The 25,004-nt window shown below is 33.0% G+C and overlaps 1 protein-coding gene and 1 long non-coding RNA gene across 5 annotated transcripts in view; one reads left to right on the top strand and one right to left on the bottom strand.

Annotated features, from left to right (window-relative positions):
• LOC105838755 overlaps positions 1-25,004 on the top strand; it is a 194,496-nt gene that overhangs the window by 1,312 nt on the left and 168,180 nt on the right. The gene's annotated exons all lie outside the window — the stretch shown is intronic.
• LOC105836884 (latrophilin Cirl) overlaps positions 1-25,004 on the bottom strand; it is a 425,666-nt gene that overhangs the window by 323,899 nt on the left and 76,763 nt on the right. For all 3 annotated transcript variants that reach the window (XM_036285518.1, XM_036285520.1, XM_036285519.1), the window contains one exon: positions 4,165-4,211. The gene's annotated coding sequence lies outside the window, so the exon portion shown is untranslated. The remainder of the gene's footprint in view (positions 1-4,164; positions 4,212-25,004) is intronic.

Below are 25,004 nucleotides of genomic sequence, written 5' to 3'. Positions count from 1 at the left end.
GAATTGTCTTAAAATATATTAAAAACTTAATATTTCTTTAGCGATAATCGCATGTTTTTGATGATGAGCAATATTGGGCGAGATATGATTTCTGCTAATTTACACTTCCGTAATGAATCGTTAACGTGGCGATGGAAGGCGTTTCCGTGTCTCTTCATCCGCTCGTTCGCTGCCATATCAGGAAAATCGTTTAAACCGGCGCGTCCGCCTTCGCGTTTACAATAAATTACCGCGCGAGATGCAAGTGGCAGACGGGAAATTATCCACGACGAAGGAAAACAATCCAAGGGAGAGGTCGCAAACTCCCTCGCATTTAAACGCACGTCTGTCTCGAAAATTGTAGAAAACAGCGAAGTTTCTGTTGACGTGGAATATGCTCCACCTTCGCTTTTCTCACCTGTACTTATCTAACCTTTGGACTAAATTAAAGGAAATTAATTCTATCTTTGCTCCTTTAACAAAATATGAAACAACAATTTAACAATCGTTATGTAAATGGAATTGGAAATAAAAAGAATTAAGACACATCAAGGAAATATATATAAAAATAAAGTATTATATACAAGACAATTATATGTTACATGTCATATAAAAATATCGCATAACTAACTCGTATACATTATATTGATTAAACTTAAATCGTCTGATGACCGAGTAATATCGAATAATTTATGATTACTGTATGTTTAATTCGCATTCACAATCTTTGAAATCGCGCAAGATAACAAGGCACATAAAGTCTGTGCATAACCACAACCGGGCATGATATCACTGCCACCCTCGAAATTCATTCGTCGGTATCTCCCGGTGAGAATCAACCGCGGACAAAAGAGCATCCCCTATGCGACAGCATCGTATAAACAATGCGGATCGCGATTTACATCGCGGAAGGAGGACGAGTCGTCTCTCCTCTCTCATCGTCAAGGTGTTTCGAGAGTTTACAAAAGAGATGCGCGGAGGTTGCCTCGCTCCCTCCCTTCTTCATCCCCGGTAATCCCAAAAGTCCATAAATACTGGAAGGGAGTTTATTCTCCGAAGGGTCGTTTGCAGGATCGCAGTTGTACCCCGTGACACGGCGCGGCACCGCGATGACGCTTTAATCTAACGACGGCCCGAAATGCGCTCTGAAGCGTCGTGCAGAATTTGTGGTGTCGTTTCGCACGGCCGATAACGCCTCGATAACCACAGCCGCCAGGGCTTGCGAGATGAATCACGGGAAGCTCGAATCCTTTAGGAATTCAGATTCTACACTGGTTAACTTCAAACGAAAAGCTAACAGACAAAGATTAATTATTTAGAAGGAAAATTTAATATTGTATGAAGAAATGGGAAAATGATTAGGGAAACCAAAAAGTGCTAAAATTTATATATGATAATCTTTTGATTATGATTTTACATCTCTTTTATTTAAATATTATAATTTAATAATATATACAGAATATTTCGAAAAGAAAACACGTTATATATCTATAAATTGAAAAATTGAATTTCAATAATTAATAGAAAACGAAAATTGATCAAAATAATATAAGTCGTGTAAAAGTCTGATGTTCTATTCATATAACATACTAATTTGTATAATATATATATATATATATCGGTATCTTTTGAAATTACTTCGTAAAAACTAGTATATTATCTTCACTACCAATGTAAATCTTTAGGATATGTCTTTCTATGATCTACCATTGTTGCCTAATTAACCGAACAACCAAATCCTTGTCACGGTCCTTCCCTCGGTATTTGTATGTCTATTTTATCCCGTTTCTACCTCGGTGTAAACGATTCGTGCCGGCGATTTCGGACAACACCAGGCCCGGTGGCAAACATCAACAGTCGAGGATGCAACGTAAACCTGGACAGAATCGTTCGTGGCGTGTTCCCCAGCACGCTTCACAGTTCACAAGACCATGACAATTGCCGGCGCGTTACAGTCAGTTCCGCAGCATTAGGGCAGCTGGTCCAGTCGAGATTCCGAGTATACTCGAAAAGGGACGAAAGAAAGGGAGAGAAACAGCCAGGCCGTAGAGCGGGGGTGTAGGGGAACCGTAGGTGGCCTATTGTCGAACTAGAGTCCGCATTCTCCTTTAACCCTCCGTGCCGCCATTGACTATCTTTCGGTTCATGCCGACGACGAGAAAACGAGTAGAGACTCATCCACCCAACAGCGTAATGGAGCGATCGAGGATGCTTTCCCTGAAATCGTTGGCTACTCCTACTCCGATCGCATTTATTAACTCACTGTATTCGATTACCGTCTACGAGACGACATGGGGCGAGGAAACTTATGTGATTGCATTGTTGCATAAAAAAACGGACAGAAATTCTATCGATCTTATGTTGTAGAAAATTATCCAACAGACAGAGGATTTTATTTTTACACTTTAAACTTCATCATGAAGAGATATGTAAATATCCTATTTCGTGCAGAGACGTGTCTTAATACTTGTAAATGATTTATCTTACGTATGGTGCTATTTTAAAAAATTCTAGGTGATTTTGATTTTTTATAAAAACAATTTTTTTTTAATATTTTTTATTGCAAGTTGTAGTATGTATAAAACAGATGATATTTATCTTCCATTTTTTTTTAATGTCGGAAGAGTGTTTCAAAAATCGTGCGGACCGTTAAACACTCGATATGATTCTCATTATATATATTACACAAGATTAATCCGTAGGATGTTTACTTTGCATATGACTCTTATCTCCTACAAATATTATCTTCTATACACTATTATCTCTTCCCAGCTCATATTTCGTAAATAAAGAATGATAAGTCTATCAATTGAAACTAGCAGGCCTATCTTTAAAGGCCGACAAAGGCATAAAGATTCAAAATGCCGAAAGGGTTCGTGCACTATTATTAAACTTCAATTTTATTTAAGAGCCTTTATTTGCTAAAGTTGTTTAAAGTATGAATTTCAGGTACTTGAAGCCAATTATAAATTATTAAGAATTTTTTTAGTATCAAAATATAAAAATATTTATTAAAATTAAGCTTTTTTACGCTAATAGAATTGATTTACTTACTTGAACGCTTTATAAAGACTTATGTAATTATGATTTCAAGTTTTTCGATTAATTAATAATAATAAATTTTTTTATATTTAGTCTTAAAAATCCAGTTTGATTTTCAATTATTTTTATTTTGATGTTGAGCTTCATTGTCTTTAGAGCTGCATTCTAGAACGCAGGAATCTGTCGGTTCTGTAAAGTTTTCTTTTTCAAACGAGACTAGACGTGTTCCATATGAAGCGATACACGCCGGCGGGAGCGGGTTCAATAAATTCGTAAAACACGGCAGTTATACGGACGTCATAAAGTTGTCCGATGAGTATAACGAAGACGGTTAAATGCTATGTGTGCGAGTGCATCTCTCTTCGAGAACCGGACTAATTGTACGCGCAAAGATATTCGAAGAAAAAAGAATCAAAACGAGATTACATGAAAAAATCTTGTCACTGAGATATTCCAGGAATGCAAGAGAACATTACTAATATAATCCTTTTTCAAGTTGCAGTCTGGTCAATATATCAATTATTAATTGATTCTTGTTATCTAATACAGTAATCTTTAAAAAATAGCAAATAACTGAATAAAATATGAAATAATATATCAATAAATAAATAATAATAGTTAATTTAGTCAATATGAAGCCAATTATAGCAATGGAAAGTTGAACGTTTTAAATAATCTGAAAGGATAACTTTTTGAAGAAATATTCGAAACAAAATTATTTTACTATTTCGAAACTTATTTGATATTTGTTAAAAAATTAGTTCAACAGTAATATTGTAATTAGCGTTTTATTTTTATGTTTTATTAAAGAAAAAATTAATGCTTTGTGAACATTATTACGTATTCGTTACTTATATTGAATTATTTTATTTCTACATGCACATAACTCACCAGATTTCATATGACATAAGCGTGAGAAGAATTTTCTTTGTTAAGAGAGGATTTTGTTCGCACGTATGTATATGTGTATATATGTGTAGACTTAGTATTCCTTTCTCAAAGAAGCAAGAGGAGGTGAAAAGATGCTCTGTCATACAGAGACTATCAAATTTATGATATAGACGATTAATGTATATCCGTTATCAATTATTGACTAATTGGCAGGCATGTACTCGTATATGTATGCACGTGTATAATACTTACGTAATTTTTCTACGTTATTATTCTTCCTCCGCGACGTTGACGCGTATCTGTAACATAAAACGACAAAAGTTATTAATACGATGTAGGATAGACACCACTCGTGCATTTGCATGTAAGTTATATTTATATATGTTTTGAAGATTGAATTTTAAGATTCTGGGAGCTACAGATACACGAAGTATATATGTAAAGCAGCACTTAATTTAAATATAATTCTTTAATTATCTGCATTTTCTTCGTTATAATCTGATCGCGATAATATACAACGTCATTTGCATTAATTTATGTTCACATTATATTTTGTACTGTGGAAGCATAACTTCTTGATTGAGTTGTATCTACAAATGGATAGCGTTGTACAAATTGCACAAAAGAAAAATATATGCGTGAAGAAAAATAAAAGGTATAATAATTTATAAAGTTCTCATTAAAAAATTGTAATGATTGACATCAAGATTTGTTTTAGATCGATTTCCTATAATAATGATTTCTTCTTATATCATCATGTTTCCTTATAGATAAGAGTGCTTGTAATTATTTAGCAGAAAAATTTATCAATATTTCATAACGGTAAAAAATATGTCAAAGTTATATTTGAAATTATTAAAATTAATAAATTTAAAAAACATTAAAATTAATAAATTAAAAAATTTCTAAAAACGGTGCAAAAAAATACACGGAGAGAATTTTCTCTTAAAAATTACCCTGAAAATCGTGGTAATTGTGAGACAACGTAAACCTTGGAAAATTTTACCATACTTTTAATAAAATTTACAAAAATTTAGTAAAGTTTAGTAAAATTTTAAGAAAATTTGGCTAAGTTTTAGTAAATTTTACTATACTTCTAACAAAATTTACTAAAACTTAGCCAAATTTTCTTAAAATTTTACTAAACTTTACTAAATTTTTGTAAATTTTATTAAAAGTATGGTAAAATTTTCCAAGGTTTACGTTGTCTCACAATTACCACGATTTTCAGGGTAATTTTTAAGAGAAAATTCTCTCCGTGTACTAATTACAAAAATTGCGTTTTAAATTTCCAAGAAATGAAAGAAAATTATCAAACTCATATTGTGTATAAAATAATATTAAAATTAAAACATATATATTAATTGAGCGATCGTATCCCTGGTATCGATGGTATCCCTATATACAATACATCTGTTCGTGATTCACGTCGAAGATACCGGTATGTTGTACAGATTATAGACTAAGCTTTTGCATTCGAGGGATTTCGCTAATCCTTTCCCTATATGTAATCCCATTATCGGGCATTTTCCTTATGCAGCGAATATTGCGCGTACGTTGGCAGCGTGCGTTCTTTGAGATTACGAGCTTTCGAAAATAATTATATATTCGCGTTTAAAAAATTATTCAGGTAATGATATGACTTTTTATAACAAATTGATAAAACTAAAACTAAATTTTATCAATATCTTTTAAAAAAGAAAATATATGGCGTTACGTTTTTTTCTTCCTAACATGAACTTTTAGTAAATTATGTTCATCAATAATTATTCTACATTCCACGAAGTTCCTGGTTATACTATATCTATATTAAATTATACCTATGCTTAAAGTGAAGTGTATTTTCGCGATTAGAGAATTTTGGTCATGCGCCTCTCATCTACAAATTATTGTAAACCCACGCTCTTTGAGAGATTATTTCGACTCGGATCTTCGGAAATAATTATTATCTCCCAGAAAGATTAACGTCGAAAATACCCTTTTAAAACGAACGAGTTTTTTTTAATTTTTTTTATAAGAAAGAAAGGCGAATACCTCTTGCTTTCTCAGCCAGCTCGCAGTAATAACGTCTTCGGATATCCCGACACGCGTGAAATATGAATGCGTGCAGCAAGCCGAGTCGTGTTCTGTAACCAGCGTGTGTGTCGATGTGCCGATATGGTGACACGTATCAAACGCATTGATTTCGCATAGCCAACATCTCACTCGCGCTGCTGTGGTGTACACTCGGATACACGTACCTGGCTGCCCGCGCGTGTGTAATGGAGCCCCGCGGGACCCAGGATCCTTCCGAGACCCTTTCTATGTGTGGCAGCGGGATCGACTCGAATTAAAGGGGAACGACCCGGGAGTGGTGCCAACTTAATGAGGGACCACCTAGCTTTAACTGTTTGTTTTTCGAGAGACCGGGCCCTGGAAAGAGAAAATGCCCGCCTCGAACCCGCCAGAGACCTATATATGTACGCACGTTCATGGTCAGGCGATCCCATTTATGGCTTGTATCGCCAACCCTATTGCCATAACTTCCGCGATTTGGGCGTGAAATTACACGCGCAGGAATCGGTATGAAAAGATCGTCGATAGTTCGATAAAGGTGTTCGATCCTCGTTCTCTTCTGACCGCTGTCCTTTTTGTCCAGCTTTCCATTCTGCGCTCGATCAGGCTCTACCTGAGCAATTTGTTACTTTATCGGGTGTGTGTGTAATTTACAACAGTGTGATACGCGCTGTTTCTCGCGCTAAAGATAACCATTCGATTGATTTATTTCGATGATATCTTCCCACGCTTTGAATTTATTTTTCCTTCATTAACAAAAATAATTATCAGCATTGGTCAATACAATTAATTTCAACAGAGGAAATCAAATGTTTATTCTAAGTAGAAATAATAAGATTCTAAATAGAAAATAAAAAATTAATATATTACACAGTTTATATAACAGTTCACATTCAATACTTGCATTTAAAAATGTATAGCTAATAAATTATCACTACCTTGTTCAGCGTACTATTTAGTAACATTGATTTTTGCATTTTATGCGATTATTTCTAATAAAAAATTACCTACAAATTTAATAGATAATTTACTTTTAAAAACAAATCACTGCGTTTACAATTATTATATATAATGAGCAAACATTATTATTCGCAAGTTATTTTCTAGCTGTGATTATGATAATGTATTAGCCGAAATAAAAAAATGTAAATGTTCTTACTGACGCAAAATGGAAAGATTGACATTTCGACATGTAAAAATTTAAACGGTGAGAGAGAATAAAGAACTTCCTCCGATAAAGAATTTCCTCCGATAAAAGCATCGCAGAGATACTGACGTTTCGGCGACTGTGTGGAGGCTATCGGTCATTATTTATCGGAGGATGAGCTGTCGCCCTAAGGCGAAATTAAAATCCGAGAGTTGCCGATAAGACGAAGACGATGGAACGTGAAGCGAAACGGAGAGGCAAAAGAGGGAGAAAGAGAAAGAGAGAAAGGGAGAGGGGAGGGGGAGAAGAGAAGAGACACACAAGGGTCGCTCAAGCACATACGATAAAGCGCTCTGTGAAAAATACGCGTACGTAGCACTCGACCACGATTTAATTTATCGTCGACAGGCGGTGCAGGAAAAGGCGTAACGATACGACTCTTATGAACATTGTATTCACATTGCGTTATTCATACTTGCCGCAAGCATTCGGCGACACTTTTACTCGAGAATTTTCACCGGAAGCACACAAAGGAAAATCGGAAAATGATTGATGAGTATCCCAGACAAGAATAGCAGCTTCTGCATTTATATTAGGCATTTTTCTTTTCTTTTTTTACTTATTATATTAATCATATAGTATACAGAGTCTTTCTATTGTGTTTTTTTTTATTACATTAATTTCTCGCAAGATAAAACTTGAATTTATTTCCTTTTTATAATTTCGAAGGTTCTTCTGTTAGAGAATATATACTTTTTCTCTTACCAGGAGAATATTCTGCTTATTATATCAATACATATACATATCTGTCTCTATTCCGTGCACGCATCCATCTATTTCTATAATTTCTCAGAAGATTAAACTCAAATCTTCTCCTGCCTAGTTATGCACGATCAAGCGAAACGCAGCGGGACTTTCGCAGGAGTGCTCCTTCAAACGAATATATTTCTATTAACGTATCCCGCATGTCGTTCGAGTCTTCCGCGAGCTGAAACATGAAATGTCACTTACTCGGAACACATCGCTCGGCATGTATAGGTAGGCATCTCGACCGATCGAAAATAGACTAGTCCGCGACAGAATGGAAAGTTTATTATCACAAAGTTTATTTCAAGAATCAAGGATCTATTATTATATGCATTTCTTTTAATTGTATATTTTACAAAATTAAAAGCATAACAAATACTCTTACCATTCTAAATATTGTAATAAGATATTGATAAATTGACTTATCTTAAGCACTATATTTTTGGAATTGTAAAGTAAATCGAGCTTTTTCCTCAAATATTTAAATGCACATTATAGTTGATATATGGTTAATGCTAAACTTTCTCTCTCTCTCTCTCTCTCACTCACATACACACATCTATGGATGAAAAAGACAGCATTATAAATTATCCAACGCGTCCGACCGGTGCGATTTAAAGTCGCTCGGAGAGAAAGGGTTGTCCCGACAAAAGGAGACGGATGACGGAAACGTTAACAAGGGTGCTTCTCTTCGATGTCACCGATTCGTCTCCTTGACGTTGCATTTTGCGAAAGGGGATTGCGGAGTGCAGACGACCCTTTGTGCGTTTGCCGTATCGTACATTTTTATTAAGCCCGAATAATTGACGCGAAATCTGAGATTGCCGCCGGCGCTTTATTCCATGAACCTTTTCAAATTCATTGACCTGTTCGAAACCATATGCCAAATTAAAATAATGATGCGTCTATTTTCGTCTAATATAACATTAAATATTGATTTGAATCTTTGCAATGTATTAGGTATGTCACATAATTTGAAAATTTTTTGTAAAAGAAACAAGTTTATTGTAACATGCACGTATTTGGAAATTTAAGACGAATATGTGTTAGTATTTCTGTTGGCCCACATTGCTATTCTTCATAATTGTATAGTATTATCTATATATAAATTATATGTTGCGTCTACCTAATTTGAAACCCAACACCGAACGCGTGGCGATCAAAATTTAATTTTCGCAAATATGCGGCAATATGTGTATAGTAAAACAGAACGGGGGAGGGGGACGGATAAAGGGGACAGAAACATTGTAGCACGGCGTATATAGCCAGCGTTGGCGCGTGAGAGGCGGGGATGATTTTAATTAATATATACTTAATTAAGTCTCTCCCCGTCGAAGGTATTGTCGTTGCGCCACGGGGTCGTTATCTATGCCATGCAGTGCGCGGGTGATTTACTAATAGAAACTGCACGGGAATAGTTCGTCTAGTTAAGCCCCTTCGAATACACATCGGTTTATTGTACGCTCGGGCGATGCGGCGTTGCGAAACACATCCGACGCCCGCTATATACATATACGCAGCCTCTATTAAAGCCCCGCCAATGTACTTTGCCGGCGCACGCGTTCGAGCGAGACTGCGCTGATGTATCGATAATGCAAAGTCGCGATGAGAGAGATTCTCTCTCTCTCTCTCTCTCTCTCTCTCTCTCTCTCTCTCTCTCTCTCTCTCTCTCTCTCTCTCTCTCTCTCTCTCTCTTTCTCTCTCTCTCTCTCTCTCTCTCTCTCTCGATTAATCTAATATCTTGATACGAAAACAATCGATGTCACAATGTTACTCGAAAGTACATGAAAATGAGCGTCAACGATATGATATTTATCTTTTCATCTTCAACTCCTAAAGCGAATTGACTTTATAGACTTTTATATGTTTTATTTTTCATTAATGCTAAATATAATTATGGATTGATTGTTTAATTAAAAACATATAATTAATTTATTATATAAAAGAAATAAAAATAGTTAGAAATGTCACCCAATGAAATAGTATTTTATCCTACGGTAAAGATAACTACTGTATCACATTTTACCATGCAAATTTAATAGAAATTAAGAGTTTAGTGTAATATATAGAAGTCTGTAGACTGTAGATGATTTTGACTTGAAATTCTGAGAAGAGTTATCATAAAGTGTCGTAACATCTCTTAGTTTTACGTAGTTATTCTTGTTTTGTAATTAAATTTTAAAATAATGCTTGAAACAGTTTCGGGTGACGCAAGAATAATTCCACTAACGCCACAATTTTTATTTTTAATGGGAACAAAGACATGGAGTATTATTGCCGAAAATCCCTTATCTCTGAAATCTTATGTAACCGCCAGAGATAGATTCGCACGAATTTGTATCATTGTCGTTTGCACATATTTTGCAGTAGTACATTAACTGTGTTTTATTACACCTGCAATTCAAGATGGTGGTCCCGAAAGTTTCCGTTCGATACGCCGACCACCTCATGAATATATTCACAAGCCCGGCACAAGAATACGAGACAAAGATGTTAACTGGTGACTCGGGAAACGCTTTCCTCCTTTAAAGATCGTCTTGTTAGCGCGACGGCGCGCAATGCCACGATGCTCATCGAAATCCCTTACCGCTCGACTTTAATGTCTTCAGTAACCAACCGTAAAAAAGTGTGCATGTGCGTTCATGTGCATACATCTCTTACGAGATTGTACTTTAATTTTATTTAAAAAAATTAGTTCTTGATACCAACTCTAAAGCAAGCTCTAAAAAGCTATTATCTTAATAATTTTCTCATTTGACACAGTCTTGAAGTGTGATAAATTATTTATGTATTTGTTTTAGTATAAAGAAGTAATGATTATATGATTATTTAAATTTTGAATTGTGTAACGCTGGAGCTGCTGATTAAATTTTAATAAGTTTGTGAGATTATTTTACGAATATAAAAATTAGATAAAAACACAGTCATAGAATTTTGACAAAATTCAGGGGTAATAGGTGCTGAGAAATTCCTTTAACTGCAAAAAATTTGAATATTCTCCACTTCCCCTTTTTTTATTGGCGTCGCATAACTTCCACTAAAAAAAGGAGGAAAATAAAAAAGATCGTCGGCCGAGTTACAACCGTAGACGACAGTCCGAGTGGAATTTTAACGCATTATTTTGCATCGCAAATGCGACCGCCGTCAGAATTTTCGCAAATTTGGCGGCGTGACGTCGCGCACAAACTGCATAGGCGAGATCATGAATGCAGTCGTCGGTGCGACGTAAACAACCTACAAGAGCACTGATTTTTAATTGTCCCATTATCGTAAACGATCGATAGGTGTTAATTAACCATAATTCTGTCAATCTATTCCCCGCTGCTCGTTCGCATTTTATACGAGAGAGCGAGAGGGAAAGAGAAAGACACTCCCGGTGGTCCAACCCGGGCTTGATTTATTTCCAACTGCATCGTTCATTTCCGACACTATCTTCATTTAAAGTCAACTCGTTTGTCCCTTGCTTTCTCATCATCCTTAACATTTTTTCCGTATCGTAAGGCTGTTTCTTACTTGTCCGCGACAAGTTTCTATCGATAATAGAAATCTTTCCCAATCTTCGAACATTGAAAAGTGTTGAATATTAAATATGGAAACTTAGAAAGAGATGAGTAATAATTGACGACAGTTTTTTTTTTGTAAAAATGTTTCAGCAATTAAAATATTTTTTGTAGAAACTTAAACTTTAAGAAAAATTATCGAATAAAAATTATTAGACATGAAATAGATCAAAATAATGTTTTGTTAAACGTTTGTGAAAAAAAACTATGCTGATTGAATAAGATATCACAGAAGTAATACGGTTTTGCTGAAGTAGGTATTTAAAAATTTCATTAAATACAGATCTGAAAACTTTGTTGTATTATTAAAATAATTTTATATGGCACTCAAAGAGAAAGAGTAGTTGCTCAAAAACTTTATCGTGCTCGAGTTTAACGTAATTATTTTGATGACGCAACAAAATTAGATCTGTATCTAGCCAAATTTTTAGAAGCTTCAGTAAAACCGTGTTTTTTTGCATATGTTTCGATAGTAAAATTGCTAGTTAGCACTTTTTAAAAAGAATTTAAAGCTGCTTTCTTTCGAAACGATGAAAAAAATTATTTGTTCAGCTTTGAATAGAGAGACATTAGTTGCACCTGCAAACACAAAGCGATTGTATCTTTGCGATTGAGACAGGGATAATTTGGATTTATATAATATTTCTAATTTAGTCCTGTTTTTTTTTTGGTGACATCACAATTAGAGATATTTTGATACCCACGTTTGTTACATAAACTAATAATCCAGTTATGTTTTAAAAACTTTTTTGACAAGAATTTATGTAATAAAGATATTACAATATTATTAGAAATTTACTACAAATAATTTTTTTGCATACTAATTTTTGTTAATTTTTAAGAAAATCGAATCTAATTCGATGCTATCGTTATTAAAATTAATATCAAAATATATAAATATTTTTCAAAATCAAAATAATCAATTATATTTACGTATTTTTACATTATATACATTTTTGTACAAATTTATTGCGTAATTAAACAAGAATTTATCAATTTTTGTAAGATAAATACATAAGACGAATTACATTAAAGCAAACAAATTGAAAGTACGAAATTTATAATCACGCTTTCGCAGTTCATAGCTCGTAACTCTGAAAATATCGCATAAATCTGAAAATCCTACATTCATGTCTGACAATTTAGTGAAATCTTTTCAGAAGTACTAATTTTAAATAGGACCTATTAATCAGAGATATTAGTTAAAATTTAGTATATAAAATCTCGAAGTCTTGAGTAAGTAAGTAAAACCTCACTTATTTAAAAGCTTAATATGATAAATTTGAAAGCTAAATTCACGCTAGCAAACTCACAAAATTCTAATAACTAACAATTTATCACAAAACTTCAATTTTTGGCATATCTTGAATGTAGTGGAATTTTGAAAGGCCGACGATAGAATTTAACTTGTCTTCGCCGAAGTATATACGCCTCGAGAAAGCATTACTCGACTCTCTTTCACACTGATATTTCTTTCTCGAACGTCGTTCTCAAGAATAGACGATAAATTTTATCGGTCCCGTTGTCAGTCTCAAAACGGTGCACGACCACTTCACGCTCGCACACAACGTTTCCTCAGCGATTCAATATTGACGCATCGTCGGTCACCCACATTATCGGCCCGGATTCATTCCTTCTCACGTTCTTCTACGCTTCTGAAACTGAAGCAGTCGCTAATTTCTTTCTCCGAACACTTAACACGGACACTCCTTTTTATTATTAATTAATGCAATTGTTGCTCTTTTGAACTTTAACACCTATATAAGTATTAAATATATTAAATTTCTATCTTGGATCTTTCGATTAAGAAATAAAGAAGTTACACAAGTTTTCTAAAATTTTATTTTTTTTATGCAATAATAATTTTTTAAATTGCAATAATATAGAAATATAATTTATTTATTATTATTATGACGGAAATATTTTTTTAAAATTTGATTATATGTATATTTTATATTTAATTCTATATTTAATTGTCACCTTATAAGAGTTCATCTAGAATAGAAGGAACTAAATTACATAAGAACGTAAATGAAAGTGGACAAATGAGTATAGAGACGACATCGCAGTGGATCCTTGATTCTCGTAATAACGCAGCAATCTTATTAATTCCTCTATGTCTTGATAAGTATAAAGTATACGTCTACTTCTTGTCTCTCCGCAGCTCTTACCAGACCTACGCGTATCAGCATCTGTCGGTGCGTAGACCGGAAACGCGTCGTTTACGTGCCTGTCATCCTCGTCATCGGACACAAAGCCCGGCGAGCTCGCACGAAATAGTTTCAACCCTCCGCGAGTGTACGAGACGATTCTCGCTATCGCGTTTTTCTTGGGCCGCTCTTCCCCGCGCTGGTAATGTGAGCCGCTTCGGGCTCGACAATGACGAAGGAAACCATAATTGGCTCCTCGTAGCTATTCCCCCGACACGAAAGATACGGAAACTCGATCGTCGGTAGGTATATCGGGGTTCTCGATTTCTTCGCGTTCGACGGTGTAATTAGGCCTCCCAAGTTCGTTGCAGTTTCAGTTCTAACGAACGTCTCTTTTTCCTAAAATGAGCGAATGATCACTTAACGTAATCTGTACGGATAATTAATTTTAGCTTATATTCTTGATTCTTGATATAATTATTTTCAGTTGTTTTATATATTATAATTATTTAAAATAAAACTATCTGAATTCATATAATCTACGTAAATAACGGAAACACGTATATATAAATATATATTTGCATGTCACAAAATTTATTTATTAAACTGTATAATTAAAATAACAACTAGCTCTATTAAAAAAGCATTGCGAACCTTAATGTTCAATTTTAACTAAATAAGTCCACAATTGATGAAAATTTGTTGGCTGACGCTTGCGGATTAGAAGAGAATTATGATGCGTACCGGTTTATAATTCATGTAACATTTTGTTACGGACGCGCTTTCATCCACCGCATGCGCATTGTTAATCGTGGAGAGGCGTGTGGAGCGGGTTGGTCGGAAGAAAGATATATTTACAACCTAGATGAATCAAATTAACCCGTTGCTATATATCATACTGCTTGGGAATACGTCGGCATTTGCAATTTAATTCGCAGAATTATCGCGACGTATAGCACGCTGCGTGTTCGCCAAATGTAACATCATCTTGTGAGCAAAATGCATTATGCAATAGAAACGAAGTAGCGGTAATAGGTTTCGCTTGAAGCGAATGTTAGAGCATTAATAATGAATCATCTTACAAGGTGTGCAGAAATTTTTGTTCTATATTTTCCAGAAATCATCGTTGGATCACATTAAAATCGATATTTGGGGAAAATTTGTTGTAATTAAAATTGATAGCGTTTTGATATAAAGATATACTATCCTGAATCTTTTTAACATAAAATTTTACATAGCATAATGAAAAAAGCGGTAAATTAAATGATAAAAATTTTCTTTTATTTTCTGTTTCTTTTATTTTCTGTTTCTTTTTATCAAGTTGTACAAATACATAAGTAAAATATTTATTTAGATAGCGATATGAATATCTTTGCTGAATCTTTGTTTGTCGATACGGCTTGCTTCTTTTCGATTTCAAATTTTCTTTTATTAACCTCTTCTGTGATCAATGAATTATATGTTGCTGTTTCCTATTCGACGGGGGTGTCTGGTTACGACTTAAAATATTTGTTAACAAATGTCGAAACCTCCGGCATGGCGCACCTGGGCCGCAACATGGTGCCGCAATGGTACGCGAAAAGCGCGTAACCAGCCCAGTCGGGCCCCCAGTACGGCTTTCCTCTTCCTTTCTTCCTCCCGGTTGGTCTAATAATTCGCGCCGGAATTATTATAATTTAATACGATACTGGGGCGCACATACCGCCCGCTCCGCAGCTTACTCCGCTGCGCGGAGCCACGGCCATTATTCGGCGTGTTTGTAGCCCGCGGCGGCGCGTAATAAGCCGGCTTATGCCCGCGTATCTCTCTTTGTCGTGTACACGCACGCACGTAACGCGGCCGCGACACGCCTACCTTATTCTTCCCCTCGGCTGCACCGGCACGACGTTGTATGCGGCATACGTGCGGACGTACGACGTGCGTAGGTCCGGCCGCATCTGCCGGTGCAGCCGAGGTCGTGGAATCCGAGAGGCCTCGGCCCCTCCTACTCGCCCTTTTTGACACCTTCGTCTTCGTCCGTCCCCTCATCCGTTGTCGTCCTGTCGTCGTTCTCGTCGTCGCCGTCGTGTGTCAGGGGGTAACGGCTAAGCTAAATTAATTCAAGTAGGTTCAAGTAGCTCGATATATTGTACTATGCTGTATTATATTTTTTTTATATATTTAAATATAAATCATCCCCGTGGAATTTTTCAGGACAGGGCTCTCTCGAAACAATAAAACTTGTGTGTTAAATTTTTCTTGTAATATAAGGAAATGTATTGGTATAGATGATATTAATATAGCATGTTATATTTAATACCTGTAACAGGTTTTTTAGTTTTTTACTTTTTATTTGATTTAAAAAGACCTTTATCTTATGACTTGTCTTTAAATAGCTTTTATTTATAATATTTATTTATTTTATTTAAAACACTTTCAGATTTTGAAAATATTTTTTAATTTAAATTATCATTCTTATGACTTCATACATTAAATTATTTTGTACTGCTATGTGGAGATCTGAAAATAATTTTATTAAATTATGGATAATTATATAAGCTAGTTGCTAGAATGTCAAAATTTTTTACATTACTCAATCATGCTTGAATATTTTTCATAAGTATTTTGGCCTAACAAAATTATTTTTAAAATTGTATGTAGCTAAATTCTTAAGTAAATTCTTTAGCAAAAACCGTTCTTTCTTCATATATATATCTATATATACGTATGTACATCATACAGGAATATTCTCGTGTCTAGCGATCAACGAGATAGAAATTCTTGTCTGGGATTTTATTACCGATCACTGAAGAGCGCTCATCGATCTTCCCGTTATACCGTAATCATGTAATAACAATCATGGCGATTTTACTAGTATAGCGGCTATAAGCATTGAAGAAAAATTGATAAATTCTGTAAGTAGGCGATGGGAGCGAATTAAATTTTTATAGACGTTCGAATAGAGCGTGAGGGATTTATTATCGATCGTTTCAATTCTCAACGATCTCTATCTGTTGAATTATAACGATAATCTTTGATGTAAGAATATGGAAGCAAACGTGTTAAGGAAATAGAAGCAATATACACAAAGCCCATAAATAAACTAATCGCTTTAGTGCTGCACAATAATTTATCGGTTTTTATTTTGAATTTTTTAATTATTTTAAGTCAGTGATGAATTTAATTAAAAAGTTACTATTCCTAAGTAACAAAGTCTAACTATATTATCTGCGACAGCAAAAAATTGATTATAACAATGTTATAATGTTCAACTAGCTTTGATTTGCAGCTATTTGACAGCAAATGCTATTTTGATAAATTTTTAGCTGCAAAAGCATTACAACAGCTAATAAAAAAGTCAAAATACTGCAACAGCTATTTCAGCTATTTTGATAGCTGTGAAGTCATTGTGACAAACACTATTTTGCTGTGAAGAGGTTATTATAATTTGTTTATAGCAAAATAGCTAAACAGTTAAATAACAGCAACAATATTTTGAAAACCTAAAAGTGTTATCCCATTTTTACTGCTACAACATTGTCAAAACGTTGTAATGATGTTGTGGCAGTAGCTGTGCTAGACAAAAATGCTGTGATTTAAACTGCACAACACTATCGCAGCTGTTTTACAACTTTACGTACTACTTGGATTATATATATATATATCAAATTTCTTGAAACAATAATATATCAAATCGAACAATTATTAATAAAATATATAGATTTATTATCTACCATTTATGACTCACGCCGCAAGAATAATTTTCGTTGTCTGGTAATTCTCCCTGTCTTTTCCTCCTTTCTCCACATTTCCGCCATAGCGTACGGGACGCATAATTATTACAATATGTCTCCACGACTATCGCGGCATTAATATTCATAAAGTCGATCCGTCAAAACGGCCCCTTCTTCTCTTACCGTACATGCTTCGCTTATACTTGACTTTGAAATTAAGCATCAATATTAAACATTTTATATAATGTTTCTAACAGTTATATGATGTGAATATTTTGCAATAAATTTGCAACAGAGAAAATATATTAAAATATTCCGCGATTTTATTTTATAAAAGAAAAATCCATTATATAACACGTTGCGTCATTCATTCGTGAAGTTTGTATTTTCATAACATGAAATTATGAATACGCCACTAATATCCCTGAAAGTGACTTGCATGAAATCGGTTTTAAAGATTTCACGGCATTGCGTGACAACTCAAAATCGAGGGTCACTGGATTCGTCTAGCGAAGCGGTCTGTAAAATCTAAAACCGACACCCTTCGTTGCGAATCGGGCGAGAAATGCAGCGGTGGCATCTTCGATATTCCCATAGTAGCATGCCGAGAGAAGCAGCGGACTGGGAAACAGATTGTATGGTTCAAAATCAATAGGCACCTGATTTATTCCCATGCGCGTACCGCGGCATCCTGCGCGCCGAAGCATCGTGAGCGAATTTATTCGCATACAGGAATATGCATGCGACGTATGCCGTGTGTGTATATGGAGTTTTACTTTTACCTCATTATTTATTTGAAGGTACTAATAATAACAATCGTTTCGTACTATTGAAATATTAGTAATCTAAATTACCATGTATTGCAAAAGACGCTAACTTTTTTCGGATATATAATACAAATTTTATTCTTTTATTTAAAAAATGCTTTTACTGCTTATAGAGCAGTATTCGCTTGAAAATAATTTTGATTTTTTTTGCTGGCAATTGATTCTGAATTAGGGCGTTCATTAAAAATTTTTTTTGTATATTTACTTAATTATTTTAACATTATTTTTTCTTAAATAAAAATTATATAAAAGCTTTGAATACATCAGATATCACAAGTGATAACAGAAATGTAATTAAGATGTATTATATATTAATTCAAAAATATGGTTGTAATATGTTCTACATTTATATTGTTTTATTACAAAATTCTTCAATAAATTGTAATAAAATTATTTATATATAATAAAAAAATTTGTATGACCTATATAATTATTATCAAATTTAATTAATTTCGAAATTATTTTATCATCACGACTTCGCATTTCTTCGACCGCGAAGAAAGTCCGACAGCGAGACGTCGTGGCTTCTTTTATCCGCGAGATTCCTTATTTTCAGTGGCTACTCCGGTGGATTGCATGCTTCGGCCGTTAATTGAAAGCTTCGTCGGAACAAAAGACCAGTAGCGCGCCGAGCTTTACCGTCGTCGGCGGAAGAAAGCTCGTTTCAGGTGAAACGAAACACTCATTGTCGAAGTCGGAACTTCGGGCGATTCAATTATTCGTTCCTCCTGTTAGCTGGGCGGCGTCCCTTAAACAGATGCCACCTCTCTTCCGCCCTCTCTCTTTCTCTTTCTTATCTCGTCCGAGATAATTAATCGCAATTATTTCTAATTGGTGGAAATTAAAACGCCGCGTTCTCTGATTCTTCTCTTTTCCTCTCCTCTTTGCGGCTTAAAGCGGCGGCCCGGAAAAAGGAAGTTATTTATCGGCCGAAGATTCAAGGGGGTGGACAATCGTCGTCGTTGGGACGGGGTTACCGCGGTAAATATACCCCCGGCTGCTCATTATCGAGTACCGCCGACAGAATGCAAATTATTAAGATTGCAGGCTGTCTCATTGCCGGAATTCCGCGGCACGTTCTCCTTATTTCGAGGGTGGAGATTTGAGTGATAAGCCGAATCAGTGCGCTCGAAATATCGTTTTCGACGAATTGTGCTAGTCTTTTAATGTCAGAAGTTATTAAAAAATACTATGTTAATTCTAAAAGAAATAAAAACAAATTCTTTAACTTTTATTATAATTAATCCTAGTTATAAATAAATTTCTTATATTAGATTCTTGACATAAAATATTATGTGTATGTTAAATATAATTAATTTTTTTAACGAAATATTTTTAAAAAAACTAATATTTTTGTTTTATTATAACTACAAAATGCAATAATATAATATTTTTTACAATTAAGATAAAGTATCGTAAACAGTTTTTATTACAGATATTAAGTTGTGACAGTCAATCTCGAAAATTTCAATTATTTATTCTTGATAGAATTGATTTAGATCAAGATGGAATATATTTTTAAGAATTGACGAATTTTATTAAAATGAAGAAAAATATTAAAAATAATCTTAAAATACAATAAAGACATAGTAATTTGAAATATTAAATGTTAATATCAAAACAAATTTGTAGCGAGCAAATTACTTTATAATCGGTAAGTTAAGTTAACTTGATCATAAATGAGATATTTAACCGCGTAATAAATCGTACCCAATATCTGCTAAAACTAATCGATTCGTGAATTCAAATAAGCCACTCAGTATAATCGTTTCACAAATTAATATTAGCTATCTATTTGCTATGACCGCAAAGGCTCTTCTATACATTTGGTATTTCAGAAATATATCGATATTATGTAGAGATAATTTGTAATCTCTGTTTCTCAGTTAATATAACATCGATTACATACAACTATTAAAATACTTAGAATTTTACGTAATAATTAAATTTGTATATGTTTCTATATATATGTTTGTACATCGTTTTTTAATTTTATTTTAGATTTATTTTACAACATTATTCCGCAAGGTTTATATCTAATTTTTTTTTAATTTTGATCTACTGCTTAACAGGTCTTATAAATCGCTGCATAGTTTTTTAATTTTTTTTGTACTGTGATTGTTGAATTATTTTTTTGATTATATTTCAAAAGCGGTAAGATCTTACGATTATATCTATTAGTGACAATTAAATATATTTCTCGTAAATAAAAAGTTTGCCACGCGACTTCTTTTTAATAATATGTTCATTAGCAGACATTTTTAACTATCACAACCCGGAGCTTCTATTATCCGGGTGTACCGCCGAAGAATCTTAATTCGCCCCGAAAATTATGGCACGAGCATGCGTTCCTTCGCGGCGTCGCCCTTGCTATTCTCCTTGCCGACTACTCATTATCCTTATACCTAGTCATTTTTTCCCTCGCCTAATCGTTTCTCACGGCTGAGTCACGAGCGAGTCGCGCGCGCGTAAGGCCAGTATAACGCTTGCAGGTTGCAATCCGTAGAGCACCAGACACGAGACGTTATTGAGTCTCAAAACTTATAATTAGGTTTTCATAAATCACGATTTGTTTTTTATGACGATAGAGGATAATTCCTTCACTTTAATACAGAAATGTATATGCAAAGAACAATACTGCATAATTCGTCAAAAGATAGAATACGTTAAATTTGTATATATTTATTCTTCTAAACTTAATTAAAAATTTCCAAATTTTATATATGCATTTTATAAAAGCCAAAGATTATATAGAAAAAAAAACAACATCAAATTATTCTTACGCGACACATTATTCACTAGATTAATATATAATGATGCAATTAAGTATTGCAAGAAAGATATCGTGCAAGAATCAAAATTTTCTTTTGTTAATTATTTTTACGGAGTTCCGACATCAATGATATGCCATATAACTCGACAGATAGAGCTCGCGGTAAAGTCTTCCTAGAAATTACATTTACGACGTAATAGTAGGCAGGAAGGGACAAATCAGTCAGTCGTTGCGCATCAATAGTCGGCTTATTCGATGGTAAAAGAATATCACTCTTACTATGATCCACGGGACCTCGAGGTCTCATTGCTTGATCTCTCAGTTGTCTGAAAGATCAGATTGTTTCATCGAAGAACACACATGAAAAGCTTCTTGATACCGTTAACTCATTAAAAAATAAACTATGTGTTACTTTGATATGTTTATATTATATCACATTAAAGGAAGACGATGAATAATTGCAATAATGTAGGTAAGATTATTTATTTCTCTGATATCTAAACAATTTATGCGCGCGCGTTGTGTGTGTGAGGGGGGGGGGGCAGCGAAGGAAAGGAAACAGAAGGAATTTTCTATTTTAATTCTGTAATCATAACGGTAGACTAGTTTATCTATTGGAGAAATCGTAATTTCCACTAGTTGATCACCCATTTGATTAATCAGCCATTGGTTCTAAGTCTTCTTGTTTCTGTCTGAATGTTAGTTTTGGACGGTAGGGAAAGCGAGTTCTCACATTCTTTAGACTTAAAAAAAATAATTTTTTATGCTTCCTTAGATTTCATTTAAATTATTTGCAGTGGAACGTGCTAGAGCAGCTAGAGCATTGCCCATTGACAGAAAAATCCAGTTTTATCTCAGTTAATAAATTTTAAAATTTTTTTCTAAGTAAAACTCGAGCATTTAGCTTAATGGCGCCGTTCTTGTTTAAAACTTTTTTTTTGTTTGTCAACTTAAACATAGTCCCCACACAAACCTAAAGGTCATGCATGACCGCTAGAACGTGAAATATTCGATTGTAGCAAAAAAAGAATAACAAAAATAAGAGATAAGACGAATAAAGGAGCAGTAAAAATTTTCTTCCCCTTTTTTTGTTCATCGATAACCATTGAGCTAAGTTTTCTTTTTTTCGTAACTTTTTCGATGGTCAGTGGAAATCACGTCCTCCAGACGTAACAATTCTTTTCTACCTGCTTTATCTTTTTTTCTTTGTCTCCTTTTTCTTTTTCCTTTTTTTTATACATTTACATTTCAGTTAATCAAAGTTTGGAATAAAATCTGAATTCGAAATATTTTGTTTAATATTTCTTCATATTATTTAGCTTTAATGAATAACTCCTAAGACATTTTTTCAATTCAAATATAATATATATTATATATATCACATAGTTTAATAATGTATTATGTATAGATATTATTAATTTTTAATAAACTTTATAAAAAATTTATTAAATTTGATTTTAGTAATAATATATTAAGAGTTAAAATAAAATATTAGAAAAATGTTCAATAATTATTAAGACTATTAAATTGATTATTAAAAATATTCAAAGCATATTTATTATATAACATATTTGTAGTAGTTTATTTAAGAATTATATTAATTATTATTGTGTTAAATGCTTGCATCAAAATATTCGAAAATAAAAAATGGTGAATTAGAAATTACAATTTGATAAATTAGATTTTAATTCTAATCCATTTTATTCCAATTAGTCGAATTTTAATCTCTAATTTATAATCCTTTATTTAATATTGTAAAAAGAGTTATATTTTTATTTTTAAAATTTGTTTACATAATTGCCGAATAATATCCGGTTATCCGGTTATCCGGTAACAATGAATGCCGGATTAGCCAGTTATTCAGTAAATTCACTATCCGGCACATCCGTAATTTAATGAAATTATATGATTTCTTTACATAATATGATTCCTCCAATTATATTATTATATATATAAAAGTACACTTATTGAAAAATTAATAGATTACAAAATATTTTATATTTTATGTTAAACTATGTTAAGATAAAGTATAATATATAACACATTTTGTCGTCTTTTTACTGCTATAAAGTAGAATGAGGTAGAGTTTGATGTTTCTCAACATTCACACTACGTTGAAAGCACCAGTTCTCCTCACCCAATAAACAGAAATGAAATTGAGCTAAGCGACGATGAATAGATAGTTTATTAAAAACGCTTTTCTTTCTATAACCCCCTATCAGCGATAATTAGTACTAAAAATTCGAAATTACATTATATATTGTACTATTAGAAATAATTAAAAAAAAAAAAACCCGAGTCAAAAACGGTACGAGTCCGAGATACGAAACATCTCTCCCTCTACTAGTATACTAAAACTACACACAAGATCCCTACTTGGCTACGTAGCTACACAGAAAAAAGAAATATTGTTGTTTTGACAATATTTTTAGTTACAAAATGGAAATCTTGAAATGAGATTATATTGCATTAAATCAAAAAGATTTACTTAAATAAAGATTTATTTTAAAATTTTATATAGTTTAACCAAGGAAATGATATTCTTGTTATTTAAGAATAATTTTTTTTTTAATGGAAAGAGAAAAATGTTGAATAGAAAATACTACATGTTCAAATCGAAGATTATAATTTTCTTAGAATAAAATTATTAAAACAATTATATTATATTCATAAAATAATACTTATAGTATTGAAATAAGATTATAATGTTTTAAAATTTAAGATTTTCAAATTCTTCTAAAAAGATTATATATTATTGCTTATATATAAAACAATGATCGCGTTAATTTAAAAACATGAATTTCAATTTAAGAGTAATTTTTTTGTGTACCCCTACTTAACATTAATATTGGATGTAGCAAATCTTTAAAATGTGCTTTAAGCTGTTAGCTGTTAAGTTTTTTCCTTTTTAATAATTTATTTTGTACATAACACTCTAAATTTATTTTATACGTAACACTCTAAAACCATCCAATCGATACCGAATTTTTTCTTATATTTTTTTTATCCGGTTATCTCTTACACATACGCTAGCACTAATATTATGAAATTGTTCCATGCAATTATATAATTTTTTATGTTAAAACACTTATAATGTAATTGCCATAAGCTATATTATAACACTGCTAATCTTAAGTTCCTGAGAGTTATTTTTTGAGCCTACAGCGATTCCTTTACCAATGTATTCACTGATAAGCTTCTTTATTGGCTTAGTTTTGTATAAGTACTGTATGATGGAGAAACAATTATTTATAAACAAAATAAACACCAGTTCTTGACCGATCACTGAAGTTAAGCAACGTCGAGCATGGTTAGTGCTTGGATAGGTGACCGCTTAGGAACACCGTGTAATGTTGGCATTCAACTTTTTTTTTGCATTTTTAGCATTTTAAAAAACAAATTTTTATATATATCACAATTTTTGATTATAATAATATATTTTTTATATTTTTCGAAAAAAAAAATATATAAAATTATTTTCTGATTATACGTATTAATTAATCTATTATACATATTATTAATCTATTAACTATACCTACATACTTACACACATACATACGTATCTACATACACACCTACATATATACATACCTACATACATACCTAAAAAAATAATAGAAAATGATAATGGTATATTAATTTTATTGGGCAATAGAAATAAATACCATGGTGGATAAACGATACTGTTATGGTTTGTTTGACCTCAATATAGACGTCTGTAACATCCATCTTAGCAACAGATGGGTAAACTGACAGCGAGATCTGAAATCCTGTCCGAGAGATAGATGAGTAAGCCGAACGGTTGAGTAATATTAAAGATGTTCTAAGTAATAAAAAACTATGGTGAATACTGCCATCGTTTTATATTACTGTAATTTCAAATTCGTAAAATAAATCATAGTTTCGTATCTATAGATCATCTATAGAATTAATACATTTTTAGACTTCTATACTTTACGTTTATAAATGCATCTCTTTAGTTTTGAAATTTAAAAGCATTATGAGACTTAAAATACTATATCTTTTTCGCTGTTAAACAAATGTAAAGTATAATCAAAGT

The sequence above is a fragment of the Monomorium pharaonis genome, chromosome 4 (assembly GCF_013373865.1).
Source record: "Monomorium pharaonis isolate MP-MQ-018 chromosome 4, ASM1337386v2, whole genome shotgun sequence".
Lineage (NCBI taxonomy): Eukaryota > Metazoa > Arthropoda > Insecta > Hymenoptera > Formicidae > Monomorium > Monomorium pharaonis.
The sequence above is the reverse complement of the archived record's forward strand: the minus strand, read 5'-3'. Positions and strand labels throughout refer to the sequence as shown.